Source organism: Chlorocebus sabaeus, chromosome 7 (genome assembly GCF_047675955.1).
Source record: "Chlorocebus sabaeus isolate Y175 chromosome 7, mChlSab1.0.hap1, whole genome shotgun sequence".
NCBI classification, from domain to species: Eukaryota; Metazoa; Chordata; class Mammalia; order Primates; family Cercopithecidae; genus Chlorocebus; species Chlorocebus sabaeus.
Genome location: NC_132910.1, coordinates 129344001 through 129359941, shown reverse-complemented (window position 1 = coordinate 129359941; position 15941 = coordinate 129344001). Strand labels below are relative to the sequence as shown.

Genomic DNA, 15941 nt, shown 5'->3' with positions numbered 1-15941 from the left:
TTGATGTATCATATTAATTTTGGAAAATTCTCAGTCATTATTGTTTCAAATATTTATTTTGCCTTATTCTTGTTCTTTTCTTTTCCTGGTGTTTAATTATGTATATAACTTTTAATATCATTCCATATTTCTTGGACGTCCTGATCTGTGTCTTCATTCTTTGGTTCCCTTTGAGTTACAGGTTATATTAACCTATCTTCAAGCTCACTGGTCATTTCCTCAGTTTTCTTGAAAGTCTTCATGAGCTTTGTCTTAGTCCTTTGCTGCTGTTGTAACAAAATACTTGAGACTGGGTAATGTGTGAAGCATAGAAATTTGTTTCTCACGCAAATCTGGAGGCTGGAATTTCAAGATCAAGGCACTAGCAGGTTCGATGTCTAGTAAGGGCCAATTCTGCCCTTCAAAGATGGCACCTTGTGGCTGCATCCTCCAGGGAGGATGAACACTGTTTCTTCACATGGCAGAAGGGTGAAAGGGCAGAAAGGACCCAGCAAGATCTCTTCAGCCCTTCTTGGTTACTAATCTCATTCATGAGCAGGTGCCCTCATGGAGTCATCACCCACTAATGACCCACCTCTTAAATACTGTCGCATTGGTAATGAAATTTCAAATCTGATTGTAAAGGGAACACAAATATTCAAACCATAGCAAGCTTATTAAGAGCATTCTTAATTTCCATTTCAGTAGTTTTGATTTCAGGATTTTCTTTTGATTTTTTTTTTCCTTATCGGTCTTATCTCTCTGCTGACATTAATGTAAAAAAAAAATTCCATTAGATATCTTAATAAGAAAAAACAAGTTTTCCATTAGAGCTCTTAATATGTTGAGCACAATCATTTAAATATCTTTTCTGATAAATACGAAATCTGTATTTTTCTATTCTGATCTTAATTATTGCTTGTCTATTCAGAATGCTTTTCTTTTCTTTTTTTTTTCTTTTTTTTATTTTTACTTTTTTTTTTAAAATTTATTTATTATTATTAAACTTCAAGTTGTAGGGTACATGTGCACAACGTGCAGGTTTGCTACATATGTATACTTGTGCCATGTTGGTGTGCTGCACCCATCAACTCGTCATTTACATCAGGTATAACTCCCAATGCAATCCCTCCCCACTCCCCCCTCCCCATGATAGGCCCCGGTGTGTGATGTTCCCCTTCCCGACTCCAAGTGATCTCATTGTTCAGTTCCCGCCTATGAGTGAGAACATGCGGTGTTTGGTTTTCTGTTCTTGTGATAGTTTGCTGAGAATGATGGTTTCCAGCTGCATCCATGTCCCTACAAAGGACACAAACTCATCCTTTTTTATGGCTGCATAGTATTCCATGGTGTATATGTGCCACATTTTCTTAATCCAATCTGTCACTGATGGACATTTGGGTTGATTCCAAGTCTTTGCTATTGTGAATAGTGCTGCAATAAACATACGTGTGCATGTATCTTTATAGCAGCATAATTTATAATCCTTTGGGTATATACCTAGTAATGGGATGGCTGGGTCATATGGTACATCTAGTTCTAGATCCTTGAGGAATCACCATACTGTTTTCCATAATGGTTGAACTAGTTTACAATCCCACCAACAGTGTAAAAGTGTTCCTATTTCTCCACATCCTCTCCAGCACCTGTTGTTTCCTGACTTTTTAATGATCGCCATTCTAACTGGTGTGAGATGGTATCTCATTGTGGTTTTGATTTTCATTTCTCTGATGGCCAGTGATGATGAGCATTTTTTCATGTGTCTGTTGGCTGTATGAATGTCTTCTTTTGAGAAATGTCTGTTCATATCCTTTGCCCACTTTTTGATGGGGTTGTTTGTTTTTTTCTTGTAAATTTGTTTGAGTTCTTTGTAGGTTCTGGATATTAGCCCTTTGTCAGATGAGTAGATTGCAAAAATTTTCTCCCATTCTGTAGGTTGCCTGTTCACTCTGATGGTAGTTTCTTTTGCTGTGCAGAAGCTCTTTAGTTTAATGAGATCCCATTTGTCAATTTTGGCTTTTGCTGCCATTGCTTTTGGTGTTTTAGACATGAAGTCTTTGCCCATGCCTATGTCCTGAATGGTACTACCTAGGTTTTCCTCTAGGATTTTTATGGTATTAGGTCTAACATTTAAGTCTCTAATCCATCTTGAATTAATTTTCGTATAAGGAGTAAGGAAAGGATCCAGTTTCAGCTTTCTACTTATGGCTAGCCAATTTTCCCAGCACCATTTATTAAATAGGGAATCCTTTCCCCATTTCTTGTTTCTCTCAGGTTTGTCAAAGATCAGATGGCTGTAGATGTGTGGTATTATTTCTGAGGACTCTGTTCTGTTCCATTGGTCTATATCTCTGTTTTGGTACCAGTACCATGCTGTTTTGGTTACTGTAGCCTTGTAGTATAGTTTGAAGTCAGGTAGCGTGATGCCTCCAGCTTTGTTCTTTTGACTTAGGATTGTCTTGGAGATGCGGGCTCTTTTTTGGTTCCATATGAACTTTAAAGCAGTTTTTTCCAATTCTGTGAAGAAGCTCATTGGTAGCTTGATGGGAATGGCATTGAATCTATAAATTACCTTGGGCAGTATGGCCATTTTCACGATATTGATTCTTCCTATCCATGAGCATGGTATGTTCTTCCATTTGTTTGTGTCCTCTTTTATTTCACTGAGCAGTGGTTTGTAGTTCTCCTTGAAGAGGTCCTTTACATCCCTTGTAAGTTGGATTCCTAGGTATTTTATTCTCTTTGAAGCAATTGTGAATGGAAGTTCATTCCTGATTTGGCTCTCTGTTTGACTGTCACTGGTGTATAAGAATGCTTGTGATTTTTGCACATTAATTTTGTATCCTGAGACTTTGCTGAAGTTTCTTATCAGCTTAAGGAGATTTTGGGCTGAGACAATGGGGTTTTCTAAATATACAATCATGTCATCTGCAAACAGGGACAATTTGACTTCTTCTTTTCCTAACTGAATCCCCTTGATTTCTTTCTCTTGCCTGATTGCCCTAGCCAGAACTTCCAACACTATGTTGAATAGGAGTGGTGAGAGAGGGCATCCCTGTCTTGTGCCAGTTTTCAAAGGGAATTTTTCCAGTTTTTGCCCATTCAGTATGATATTGGCTGTGGGTTTGTCATAAATAGCTCTTATGATTTTGAGGTACGTTCCATCAATACCGAATTTATTGAGCGTTTTTAGCATGAAGGGCTGTTGAATTTTGTCAAAAGCCTTTTCTGCATCTATTGAGATAATGATGTGGTTCTTGTCTTTGGTTCTGTTTATATGCTGGATTATGTTTATTGATTTGCGAATGTTGAACCAGCCTTGCATCCCAGGGATGAAGCCCACTTGATCATGGTGGATAAGCTTTTTGATGTGCTGCTAAATCCGGTTTGCCAGTATTTTATTGAGGATTTTTGCATCGATGTTCATCAGGGATATTGGTCGAAAATTCTCTTTTTTTGTTGTGTCTCTGCCAGGCTTTGGTATCAGGATGATGTTGGCCTCATAAAATGAGTTAGGGAGGATTCCCTCTTTTTCTGTTGATTGGAATAGTTTCAGAAGGAATGGTACCAGCTCCTCCTTGTACCTCTGGTAGAATTCAGCTGTGAATCCATCTGGTCCTGGACTTTTTTTGGTTGGTAGGCTATTAATTATTGCCTCAATTTCAGAGCCTACTATTGGTCTATTCAGGGATTCAACTTCTTCCTGGTTTAGTCTTGGAAGAGTGTAAGTGTCCAGGAAATTATCCATTTCTTCTAGATTTTCCAGTTTATTTGCGTAGAGGTGTTTATAGTATTCTCTGATGGTAGTTTGTATTTCTGTGGGGTCGGTGGTGATATCTCCTTTATCATTTTTAATTGCGTCGATTTGAGAATGCTTTTCTTTTCTATTCTTTTTTTTTTTTCTTTTTGCCTTTGGTATGCCTTGTAATTTTCTGTTGTCAGCTGGACACATCATATCAGGTAATATGAATCCTGGTAAATACGTCCCTAGTGTAAGGACTTATATAAGTTAATCTGGCTAAGTGTGGACTGTTTTTTATGTTTACTGTAGCTGTCGTTAGGAGAGAATTTAAATTTTGCTAGTGTGCCTGTTTTTGTCTCCAGTCTTGCCTTTGAGGCTTCCTTTTGTACTGCTTTTTAGATGGAGTCTTTGCCTTACAGCTATTTCTTCTGTAATCCAGTGTAATTAAACTGGCTTTTGTTAGAGTGTTGGTGGAGCTTAGAAAGGGACATGCTCTGTAATCCTCTAATTAAATCTCAGTCTCTAACTGGAGCTGTGTTTTGGGAATGTGGCCTTTACAAGTGTTTCTTGTCCTCTGGGTAGATTTTTCAAAATATTAATTAATTAATTATTGTTGTTATTGTTATCTCTACTCCCTTCTCTGGCCAAACATTCCTTGTCAGTTTCTTTAGCTCTCTCTCCCCTGTTGCTTATGTTTTGTTCTTTTGTTTTGATTTTTTTTCTTGCTTAGGTAAAGCAGAAAGGCTGAAGGTGTTGAAGTGAGAAGCACATGTCTTCCCACTGGGGATAAAGTTTTAGTATTGTTCTTTGGTGATGTCTTCCCTCCTGGACAGTAAGCATGTGTTAAAGAAATATCTTAGGAGCTTCATAATGGATATTTTCTTCCCCATTCCTTGTCAGCACTATTAAGAGATCTTTCTCAGATCCTTACCAAGAGAAGCTGGTGAGGTTTCTGGAGGGAAACCACATGAAGTATAGTCTCCACTGCCACCATTGCAACTAATTAGGAAGTGATGCCTTTTTTGTATTTCTATATTCTATTATTTTGGCTCACAATTAATTGCATACTCAGTTTTGACAAAATTGATTTATTTCTCATAATGACTATATTTTAATTTTCTAAGTAGTTAGTTAGAATGCAATCCCATGTATAGTTTGTTCTAAACCTATTTCAGCTGATTGTATAACTTTGGTGTTTCAGAAAAAGACAAATTGAATCAGAAGATTTTGTTATCATTTCATGGAGTTTCAGATTCTGGCAATACTCCTGTGAGCTCACACCTTAAAGTTTGTAATTTTCTCTTCTTATTGGTACTGCTGAGCTGTTGGTGTTTCATTGTATAACAAAATATAAAGCACTTTGTAGAAAATGAAAGCACACACTCAGAAAGCATTTTAAAAGCTACTCAAAAAAGCTACACTACCTTTGCTAATCATCATTTATTATTGTACATTAGATAATTATATATTTCTAATAGTTTTTCCTAGGTCATTCCTCTGTTGAATTTTTTTTAAATAAACATAAAATATACGCTCAAGTAATACATAACCACTTTTTTGTTTGCTTTTTAGACTAAAAAGACAATAAAGAAAAGATCTAGAAACCAGAATAGAGAAATGACCAATATCAGAAAGTAAGGAATACTACTACTGATTCCAAAATCATTAAAAGAGTTAAAGTGGAATACCACAAACAACCTATGCCACACATTTGAAAACTGAGATGAAATGTAACCATTCTGAGAAGAAAAGAGACTACTGAAACTCATAAGAAAATCTAGATAACATAAATAGTCTTGAATTTAAAGTTAAAAGCATTCCAGAGTAGAAATCTACAAATAGAAAACTTACAAAATACAGTGTTTCAGGCCCAGATAATTTTACAGGAAAATACTTAAGATACATTTAAAGAAGAAAAAATAACCATCACACATAATTTCTTCCATAAATGAGAGAGGACTTTGCAAGTCTTGTATGAAGTCAACATTACATTGATAGAAATACCAAAGGAATGATAAGAAAAATAAAATGCACATCAACATACTTTATGAATTTGGACACAAAATTCCGAATATATAAGCAAGCTGACTGCAAAAAAATAATAAAGATAAAATAAGTTTTTATTACTGTCCCCTCTACAATTTTTTGGAAGACTTTGAGAAGGAATAGTATTAGTTCTTCTCTAAATGTTTGGTAGAATTCAATATGAAGATTTTGGGCTTTTCTTTGATGGGAGGCTTTTTGTTACCGATTCTATTTTCTGACTCATTACTGCTCTGTTCAGATCTTCTCTGTCTGCATAATTCAGTCTTGGTAGTTTGTATGTTCCCAGGAATTTATCTATTTCTTCCAAGTTATCCAAACTTTAGTATATAATTGTTCATATTAGACTCTTGTAATCTTTTGTACTTCTGTAATTTCAGTTGTAATAGCTTTGCTTTGATTTATAATTTTATTTATTTCTGTCTTCTCTCTTTTATTCTTAGCCTATCATTATCCTAATACCAAAACTAGGCAAAGATATTACAAAAAAGGAAATTAGAAGCCAATATCTCTAATAAAAATAGATGCAGCAATTCTCAACAAAATACTAGTAAATCAAATTAAGCAGCACATTAAAAGGATCACTCACCATGATTAAGTGGTATTTATTCCTGGGATGCAAGGATAATCCAACAGATGCAAATTAATAAAAGTGAGAAACCACAACAGATTGAAACATAAAAATTATATCCATCAGTTCAACAGATATGGAAAATGCATTTGACACAATTCAACATTTTTTCATGGTAAGAACTCTCAATAACTTAGGTATAGAAGGAGTGTATCTTATCACAAAAACAGCCATATATGACAAGCCCACAAATAACATCATACTCAATGGTAAGAAGTCAAAAACCTTTTCTCTAATATCATGAATAAGACAAGGATGACTTATTCTCAGCACTTCTATTTAACATAGTACTGAGAGTCCTAGACAAAGCAGTTAGGTAAGAGAAAGATATAAAAGGCATCCAAATAGGAAAGGAAAAAGTTAAATTGACCTTGTTTGCGGATGACTTGATCTTATAAATAGAAAACTCTAAAGATTTCAGCAGAAAACTGTTAAAGTGTAATAAGCCAATTTATTAAAGTTGCAGAATACAAAGTCAACGTGCAAACATCAGTAGCATTTCTATACACCAACAGTGAACTGTCTTTAAAAAATTCAAAAAAAAAATCCATTTACAACAGTTATAAGAAAAAAACCCACAGAGAAATAAATTTAACCAAGGAGGTGAAAGATGTGTACTCTGAATACTATGAAATACTGATAAAAGAAATTGAAGAAGACACAAATAAATAGAATAGTGGCCCCTATTCATGCATTGGAAGAATTAATATTGTTAAACTGTCCATACTATCAAAGGAATCAACACATCAAGTGTAATTACTATTAAAACTGCAAAGATATATTTTCACAGAAATGAAAAAAAAATATTGAACTAAAAAGGACTTCAAACAGCCAAAGCAATCTTGAGCAAAACGAACAAAGCTGGAAGTATCACAATACCTGACTTCAAAATGTACCATAAATCTATAGTAAGCAAGAAAGCATGGTACTAGCATAAAAAGAGACACAGAGACAATGGAACAGAATAGAGGTGAGTTTATGCATTTACTGTCCATTGATTTTTTGACAAAGATGCCAAGAATATATAAGTGGGAAAGAACAATCTCTTGCACAAACGCCGTTGGAAAACTGCATATCTACATACAAAAGAATAGAAATATACCCCCATCTCACATCATATACAAAAATTACCTCAAAATGGATTAAATACTAAAAATATAACCTAAACCATAAAGCTTCTAGAAGAAAATGTAAAGGGAACATTTTATAAAACTGATTTGGGCAATAAATTTTTGGACATTACTCCAAAAGCACAAGCAACAAAAACGAAATACACAAATGAGATTATAGCAAAATAAAAGTCTCCTGCACAGTATAAAAAACAACCAGTATAGTTAAGAAACAACCTAGGAGATGGGGGAAAATATTGGCAAAGTATTCATCTGATAAGAGGTTAATATTCAAAATATGTAAGGAACTCAAACAACTCAATAGCAAGAAAAAAAAATAACCTGATTAAAAATGTACAAAGGATCAGAATAGGCACAACTATCAAAAGAAGACATATAAATGGCCAAGAGATATTTGAAAAAAATGCTCAACATCACTGATCATTGGGGAAATGCAAATTATAGCCACAATAAATTATGATCTCACACCTGTTAATATGGCTATTATAAAAAAGACTGGGCCGGGCGCAGTGGCTCATGCCTGTAATCCCAGAACTTTGGGTGGCCAAGGTGGGCGGATCACAAGATCAGGAGATCGAGACCATCTTGGCCAACACAGTGAAAGCCTGTGTCTACTAAAATACAAAAAATTAGCCAGGTGTGGTGGCACGTGCCTGTAATCCCAGCTACTTGGGAGGCTGAGGCAGGGGAAATTGCTTGAACCTTGGAGGCGGAGGTTGCAGTGAGCACCACTGCACTTCAGCCTGGCAACAGAGCAAGACTCCGGCTCTTAAAAAAAGAAGAAAAAAGAAGAAGACTGAAGGTCAAATAATGAGATCACTCCAAATAGCTGAGGTTACCTGCAAATTGTTTAGTGGCAAACATGGTTTTCTGAGGAAAATAAAAGGATTAAAGATATTAAGTGTTGGCAATTATCTGGAGAAAAGGAAACACTTGCACATTGTTGGTGAAAATGTAAATTAGTACAGCTATTTCATAAAACAGCACAGAGGACTGTTGAAAAATAAAAATAGAACTACCATTATGAATCAACAATTCTACATCTGGGAATATAGTCAAAAGAAATGAAATCAGTATGTCAAAGAGATATCTGCACCCTCTGTTCATTGCAGCATTATTTAAAATGGCCAAGATATGGAATTAACCTTAGTGTCTATTAATGGATGAGTGAATCTAAGAATCTAAGTATGGATAAATACAATGTGGTATATAGACACATGGAATACTATTTAGCATCATAAAGAAGGAAATTCTGTCATTGCTGGCATTGTAGATGAACATAGATGACATTATGTTGAGTGAAGTAAGCCAGCAACCGAAAGACAAATACAACATGATTTTACTTATATACAGAATTTAAAAAGTGGAGCTCAGAAGCAAAAAGTAGAATGGTAGTTACCAGAGTCTGGGGTCAGGGGAGTTTGGGCAGATTTTGGTCAGGGGATACAAAATTTCAGTTAGATATGAGCAATAATTTTAAGAGATCTATAGAGTATGGCGGCAATAGTTAATAATAATATGTTGTATACTTGAAAATTGCTAGAAGAGTAGATTTGAAGTGTTTTAATTATAAAAATGTATGTGAGATAACATATTTTAATTATGTTAACAAATTATTAATTTCACATCATATACATATTTTAAAACATCATGTTGTACACCATAACTATAAAAACAATTTTATGTTGTCAATTAAAAACATATTTTAAAATAGTATAAAGACAGGACATATTGAACGACTGGGTTTCATCCTGGATGTTCAACGATAGTTCAATAATTGAAAATTAAACTACTGTTGTTTACTATAGTAATAAACTACGTAAGGAAAACGACAATCACTTTAACAAGTCCAACAAAAACATTCATTTGTAGCACTTGGAATCAAGTGTATTTACTATAGAAGGAGGGAAAAATACACAGCTATCACTTGTCATTCTGATAACTTATGAGCCATCAATTCGATTCCACTGTAGTCCTACAGGCACTTAGTTTTGTCAACATCATGGTATAACTTTCTGCACCTGATTGTAATTTATGTCTCACATAGCCCGAAAGCCACTTATAATTTACAATCAATAGTCTACCAAAGAGCCTGGCATTACTATTTTACCCTCTCAAACACGAAATTCTTTGTGTATTCATATCCTAATAACATTTTAGACAGCAAAAACTGTGTTGTTTCATTCATTGAACTTATCTGCGGATTCAACATATTTCTGACAGTGCTAAGTGCTGCGGTAACATTTTTTGAAAAAGGCAAAAAAAAAAAAAAATCTATACAAAGTCAGTGACTATGTCTTTGTGAATATTCCAAACTGAGGCACAGGTGACAAACTGGAGTCTGAGGATATATTTAATGTAATGTTCAACCTGTCTGTATTCCTCTAAAGGAAAGGATTTGCATGTTTTCCAAAAGAGCATCATGCACCCCTCCCTTAGATATTATGTGTCTGCTTACTTTTATTCCACAAACTGTCCAATTCAATGATTTCATGCATGAACTTCCTGGGGCTGTAATTATTTGATTTTATGATCTGCTGTCTCTTAGAAGATGAGAAATTCAAGCAAATAATAAATTAAGGGAGGAAATTCCAACCATTATGAGCATCTCAAAAGAAAAGTCCTTGGTGCTACGAAGATGACACCAGATGTGTCAGAGAAGATTTCTATTAGCATGAATATAAGTTTACATCTGAAAATGTGTTTGAGGTTTCTTAGACAGGCTGGGAGATTGTAGAGCAATAGAAACAGTAAACATGTAAAAATTATTCTTTGTCCGAGATTCTGAGACAGTGATGTGTGGACCTCGTAAAGGTCTCTGAGATTTTGTTCAGGGTATTTGGGAGGTCAAAATTATGGCATTTCACTGTCTTGAGATTTGAAATGTTAATGTGAAGGCAGTGGTGGGAAACACTGCTGGACCCCTAGAACATGTTAAAACAGGGCACCTGGCCGGGCGCAGTGGCTCACCCCTGTAATCCCAGCACTTTGGGAGGCCAAGGCGGGTGTATCGTGAGGTCAGGAGATGAGACCATTCTGTCCAACATGGTGAATCCTCCTCTCTAATAAAAATATAAAAATTAGCCGGGTGTGATTTTGTGCGCCTGTAGTCCCAGCTACTTGGGAGGCTGAGGCAGGAGAATCGCTTGAACCCAGGAGGCAGAGGTTGCAGTGAGCCAAGATTGCGCCACTGCACTCCAGCCTGGCAACAGAGCAAGACTCCGTCTCAAAATAATAAATAAAATCCTTAGTAAAAAAGTAAAATTTACAAATTTTGTTATCTAACGATGTTTCAGTACCATCTTTTGTTATTCTGCGTGACAAACTACTCGTAAAGCAACTCTACTGAAAGTACAATGCTTTTGTTGAAGAACATGTGCAAGATTATTTCTGTTGTGAGTGGAGTGAACTATTTCTACTTACACGCATCAGTATGGTTAAGCTAATGTAGAAGTAGCTGGTGAGAGACAGATCATAAAGGACCTCTGGGGCGGCCGGGCGTGGTGGCTCAAGCCTGTAATCCCAGGACTTTGGGAGGCCGACACGGGCGGATCACGAGGTCAGGAGGTCGAGACCATCCTGGCTAACATGGTGAAACCCCGTCTCTATTAAAAAATGCAAAAAACTAGCCGGGCGAGGTGGCGGCGCCTGTAGTCCCAGCTACTCGGGAGGCCGAGGCAGGAGAATGGCGTGAACCCGGGAGGCGGAGCTTGCAGTGAGCTGAGATGCGGCCACTGCACCCCAGCCTGGGCCACAGAGCCAGACTCCGTCCCAAAAATAAATAAATAAATAAATAAATAAATAATTAAAAAAAAAAAAAAAAAAAAAAAAAGGACCTCTGGGGCTGCATTAAAAATTGTGCTCTTATTTTAGGAAAAGAGAGAAGCCATTTAAGGAACTTGAGCATATTGGGAGAAAATTTCAATATTTAATTTACCAATTTTACTGAACTGCTTCAAGATTGTAACTGTACCTCAGTAATGGCCCAAACCCAACCATATTTCTCTATTAAGTTTACTTCCCCACTCTATCAGCTAAAATTTGTTGTATCATTTGATGTCTTCATTGTTCGCATTCACCTTCCTCTATTCCAGTTCTAAACTAACAACCTCACTTCTACCTCATGAAGTAAAAAAGAACACATCAGATGTATGATGGCAACTTCTTCATCATACTGAGAATGTAATGCTGGGTCCTAAGAGATTATCTTTATAATCCTTTATAGTGAGGAAACTACAGGACCGAATTTTTTAGTTACAGTTTTAAAAGATATATCTAGTGTCTGTTAGCTTAGCAGTATCTATGTCTAAGATATTTATGAAAACATATTTTTTTTAATCTGGTTATTTTTAATCCACAATTAACAACAATATTTATGGCTAAATATTGCAACATAGGCAGAAATACATAACTACAGTAATTTCAAAATTCTGAAGCTGAAATGTTCGTTTCTTCTTTGGATCAATTTTACCTTAGATGCCATTCCTAGCCTGGAGCTCGGTGAAAACTTGGAGATAGATGATGCCTGAACAGGTCACTTAAAAAACAGACCCCCTAATAAAGACATTTTCTCACTTCAAAATTTTAGAGGGCCATTTTATTTATTTATTTATTTATTTATTTATTTATTTATTTATTTATTTATTTTTAGGCAATTTCAGTCAACAACTAGAGGAAATGATCTTCAGTTCCCCAGGCAGGTCAAGATAGAATTATTCTTCCTTGCCATCAATTATTATTATTGACTGCTATTCTTAACTTTCTGTTGAAATTTCTTGAAGATTTTATTTTGCTCTTCTAATGACTTCCCTTACTAAAATGGATTGGATGGCCCTGAAACCATCCCTCTAACGTTTTGCTTGAAGAAAACATGCAAAGTCATCAAATAAATGCCCATTTCATGTCCAGATAGAAGATAAAAAACACAAACAGACGGATGGAATCAGTATCCATCACAGAGAGGCCAAAAGAAACATATATAAGGGACTTAGAGTTCAGAATTGTGATCAAGCCCCTCCCTTATGCTGTATGTCCACTCACAGGGGTACACAGAATGGAAAGAAGCCCTTCATCATGCGGCTTCACACTGGAAACCTAAATAATTACTCTGCTTCTGTGCTCCACAAATTCTTAATTTCACACATTCTAAAATCATAGCTAGATTAACTATGTATGTATGCTATACTGTATTTTTGTGTTAAAAATGTTTATTTGCTATATAGAGCAACATCTACAATAACCTAATTCTGGTGTTGCCTGTGTTTTTAATTCTTCATTTTCTAATACACTCAAAGCTTTTATAAACAGAAGTTGCTCAGAATCTTTCAATCCCTGAGAATCCACATTTATGGAAATACAAGAAAAATTAAACGCCAGTCCCATTTATTCTACTAACAATCTATTACATCAATTAGAAATAAACATACTTAAGGAATTTACAGCAGCATAAAATCAGGAAACCTATTTTGGGGAGCTTAGAAATGCGGTTTTAATGTCCTATTGCTATGTTTATTTTCCCTAATTTGATGTTATTTATTCATGAGTAGTTGACAGGTAAAAGATAGCTAGCTAAAACTTCAATAGCAATTTTCCACTTGCAAGTGGAACAAAAGTAAAGGAAAAATAAAATATAATACTCACTTAATCAGATTCATTGAATTTCAGGAGGAAAGGATGTAGTGGGGAAAGCAGCAAAAGCACAATTAGAATAAAAATGTTCCACCTTAAACTGTGTCCATAATATAACTAAACAATCAGCCAAGCTTACCTGCATTTTAAAGCGGCATTTCCAGTGATGTGTGTGTATGCATATGGATGTGTGTGCTGCAACACTGTAGAGATTGGGATAGATTTGAATGTATAGCCACACTAATTGTTTAATTAATTATAGAGAAATCTAAGAACCAATCAGTGTTTTCAGTTTAAACGTATTGTTATTTCACAAATACAGGTTAAGTCTTCTAAAAGTTGTATTCTCCTATATGTTCTAATTATGACAACTATTTCTTTTTTTTTTTTTTTCTAGTATAAAGTTTTTCTTTCCACCTGAATAAAGTTGCAAAAAGGGCACCTGTTTTGCTTCTTTCTTACAAATACCCTTTACAATGTCACTGTGCAGTTCCTCCCATTATGAAGTGCATATTTTTTCTCCTCTCCTTGAATCTGGTATATCCTTGTGAGATTCTTCGTCTAATAGAATGTAGCAGAAATGATGATGTTCCCATTCCAAGCCTTGTAGTCTCCCACTGTGTCTCTTTGGATTCCTTGCTCCCATGTGTCTAAGTCGACTGTTGAAGACTGTGTAAACCTGAGCCCGCCGTCACACAACTGGATGCAGCCACAACCTCAGTCATAGAAGACAGATGAGTCAAGATCAGGAATGCCAAATTACAACTGACAAGCAACTAAGAACAGATAAATGAGAAACCCAGTTCCTACGAAAAGAACAACCATGATGAATCCAAACTACATTGGCAATCCACAAAAATGAAAGCTAGAATATTAAACATGTCATTAGCCACCAAAGTTTGGAATGCTGTGTTATGCAGCAACAAGTAACTTATAAGAAAAAACCCATATTGACATAACTTAAATGCCTGAATATTCTGCAAATCATTTGTTTAATCAGCAAAGCTGATTATCTGTTTATTTCACTTCAAGGGAAAAACATAAGAAGATGGGTACCATTGGAAGATCTCCAACTTATTTCATTTTTCTTGTTGTTTCAGTGTTTTTATTTTTATAAGATGCTTATAATTACAGAAAAAATATTCACATAGCTAAGCATAAAATTATCTCATTATCTTAGAAATAAAAGGTTGCTTCTTTTATACATATTAGGGTAACAAAATATTTTATGTGAATATTGAAGAGTTTGTAACTATTTTGCATATTCATCAGAAACTATTTTATCAGTTATACAATTTATCTTTGCCTATTTGTACATAGAAAATACAAATAAATGGTACAAGCTTAATAAAACTTCATTGAAAACTCAGTGTTGCCAATTAAGGTACACATTGTATAATTACTAAATAATTTCTAGAAAACTGTATTGTCTGCTCTAAGGATAAAATATACTGAAATATGGTTAAAACTATAAAAATATAACTCTGGGTGTTACCTATTACTTCATTAATTCATAGAACCTTGGAAAAACTAAACTTCTACAACTGAATAAAGTGGTTCTTATTTTGAAAACTTGGATTTTCCTTTAGAACAGTTTCAGTGACATGTATCTTATGTAGCAGTCATGCTATTTAAGTTTCCTGTCATATACAAATATTATATTTTTAATTTTTACTGAGAAATGCTTCATACTGTAGCATTTAGATAATTAGGTGTTGAATTATATGCATGCTTCTGTATGTGTACACAGTTTGTGCAGTTTTTAAAAAGTGTATGATATGTGGTACTAACAATGAATTCTCTTTAAAATTGCATAGAAATATTGAATTCATACAGTTTTTATAAAAGTAATTTTATTTGGCATTATGTTTATAAGTCATCTCTAGTAGTATAGAATATAATGAATTCAAATAATATGGAGAGATGTTTATTTGTTCTTCAAGTTATCATAAAATTTCTATTGTAGATCCCTTTGAGTAGAGAGATTTAATGGTATATGCTATTTGTATTGTTTACCTTTTCAATAACTTTCCGGATTTATAATGTGCATTTCAGTTGGTGAAATATTTAATGCCACAATATGATGCCTGATTTAGCATGAAGTGGGAAATTATAGCACATAATTGAAATCTATGGGCTCATGAATTTCAGCCCATACTTTAAAAAATTTGTGTCAGTTTCAAAATTAAGTATTAATTCACTTTGCTTTAAAACGTACAATTTATACACTTATCTTGTTTTATGAACAACTTAAAAACTTTTTAAAGCTCTAGAGTTTTGTTACATTTTACTGTTGTATACAAACAATCCAAGATGTAAGGATTGTTAGGATGTCAGAGATATGCTAAGATACTAATAGAGAAATAGCACAATTTTTTTTTTTTTTTTTTTTTTTCCCAAGACAGAGTCTTGCTCTGTCTTCCAGGCGAGAGCGCAATAGTGCAATCTCAGTTCACTGCAACCTCTGCCTCCCAGGTTCAAGCAATACTCCTACCTCAGCCTCCCAAGTAGCTGGGATTACAGGCATGTACCACCATGCCCAGCTAATGTTTGTATTTTGGGTAGAGACAGGGTTTCACCATGTTGGCCAGGCTGGTGTGGAACTCCTGACCTTGGGTGATCTGCCCACCTTGGCCTCCGAAAGTACTGGGATTACAGGCGTGAGCCACCATGCCTGGCCTCATTTTAATTTGAATAAATCTAGAAATTTTATGTCAGGAACATCATTGATAAAGAGTTTGCAATTTATTATCTAGAACATTGACTACTTACTTCCCATTTTTGCTAT

At 35.0% G+C, this 15941-nt stretch overlaps 1 non-coding gene across 1 annotated transcript; it reads left to right on the top strand.

Annotated features, from left to right (window-relative positions):
* Positions 1-8330: 8330 nt before the first annotated feature.
* LOC119624067 (small nucleolar RNA SNORD65) lies at positions 8331-8401 on the top strand. Its single transcript, XR_005240156.1, has one exon. It is a non-coding gene; the product is annotated as a small nucleolar RNA SNORD65 (small nucleolar RNA).
* The last annotated feature ends 7540 nt before the right edge of the window (positions 8402-15941 follow it).